At 35.7% G+C, this 1,539-nt stretch overlaps 1 protein-coding gene across 1 annotated transcript in view; it reads left to right on the top strand.

Moving 5' to 3' along the window:
- ptk2aa (protein tyrosine kinase 2aa) overlaps positions 1 to 1,539 on the top strand; it is a 41,201-nt gene that overhangs the window by 12,644 nt on the left and 27,018 nt on the right. The gene's annotated exons all lie outside the window — the stretch shown is intronic.

Below are 1,539 nucleotides of genomic sequence, written 5' to 3'. Positions count from 1 at the left end.
GTGTGTGTGACTTTTAATATAACTCCTCTCTTCACTCTGCCTGAGGAACGTTTTCTTTTCTGTTATAAAATGAATGTAATCATTTTGATTGGAAAGAACAGGCCACTACTGGTACAAATCACAGCTAAAGAAAGCCAGAGAAGAGACGTTACACTGTACACACAGCTATCATTATGTCTTTCCTTTTCTAAAACGACTGATGAATTAATAAAAAAAGGTATTGACTGTGACTGGTCACCAAAGTGACATAACTGGTCATTCATGTTGCTATAGCAATAGTCAGAATGGCGGTGGGGAGTGTAATACTCGCCACTCACTTCCTCTCAGGAAGGGTGGACACTGTAGACTGACAATATCTTTGTGTGTGTGTGTGGGGGGGGGGGGGATTTGTGGAATTTAAACACTGATCCTATCAAGAACACACATAAGCGCGTGCACATAATATTCTGTAATCATTTGTGTGTTATGGCATCTGTTGAGATGACGCACATACGTACACACAAGGCTGCACACACAGCAGCATTGTAGATTAATGTGTGTTTTGTAGGTTTCTGGATTCCTTCAGGCTTAATGAGTAGACATCTGGCAACAGGGCTCAGTAATGCGGAAATTAAGTGTAGGTATTCATGCTTTATATTTAAAAACGAATAATAGCGGCTCAACAAAATAATAGACATAAATAGACATGGATAATAGACATATATGATAACTATAACTTATGTGAATGATAAATACACTCAATAACCCCTGAAATCAGTCAATTGTTTGCGTCTAAATCACATTTAAAGTCAATAAATCAACACAGTTGATTGTTTTGTTGGTTGCAGTTTAAAGTGTTAAATTGTTTTTTAATTCGAATACAAAACCTTAATGTGATGAGTGAACCAGTCTACTGTAAATCCACACATGCTTTCTAAAGTCTGGTCTGTAGTGCACTAAATCCCTCTAATCTTAATCTTGATCTTAATCTATACATGGAGAACTATTTATAGTTACAGATTGTCTGTACCTTTTGTGTGCTTGTGTATTTTATGCTTATTTTTTGTGTAAGTTATAAGTTTGATGCCCTTAATACTGAATATTTGTCATTATGTTTGAAAGCTCAAAATCATATGAGGGGAAAAGGGGTTTAAAAATGTAATTTTGTCTGTGGCAAATTCCTCTTCATATAAATAACAATGCTTTAATATATACATCAGATGAGCACGATTATATATAACAAATGTGTGAGTGTTGTGCATCTTTATGTCTACAGAATAATGTTCCTAGATGGAATTTCTTTGTCAGCTTCCCATCTGTCTACTATCTGTGACATAACTGACCTAAAAAAGGTCTAAAAAACAACTGTCAAACTAAAAGTCTGTATGAGGACTCACACATAAGATCTAAATTACACTACACATGAATGGGCACGATCTGATGTTTAAATGAGTGGTAACCAACAGTATCAACGTGTCTTTGTTAATACAGTGGTGTGAAAAAGTGTTTGCCCCCTTCCTCATTTCCTGTTCCTTTGCATGTTTGTCACACTTAAGTGTT

This window comes from Etheostoma cragini, chromosome 14 (genome assembly GCF_013103735.1).
Source record: "Etheostoma cragini isolate CJK2018 chromosome 14, CSU_Ecrag_1.0, whole genome shotgun sequence".
NCBI lineage: Eukaryota > Metazoa > Chordata > Actinopteri > Perciformes > Percidae > Etheostoma > Etheostoma cragini.
This window is presented reverse-complemented; position numbering and strand designations above follow the sequence as displayed.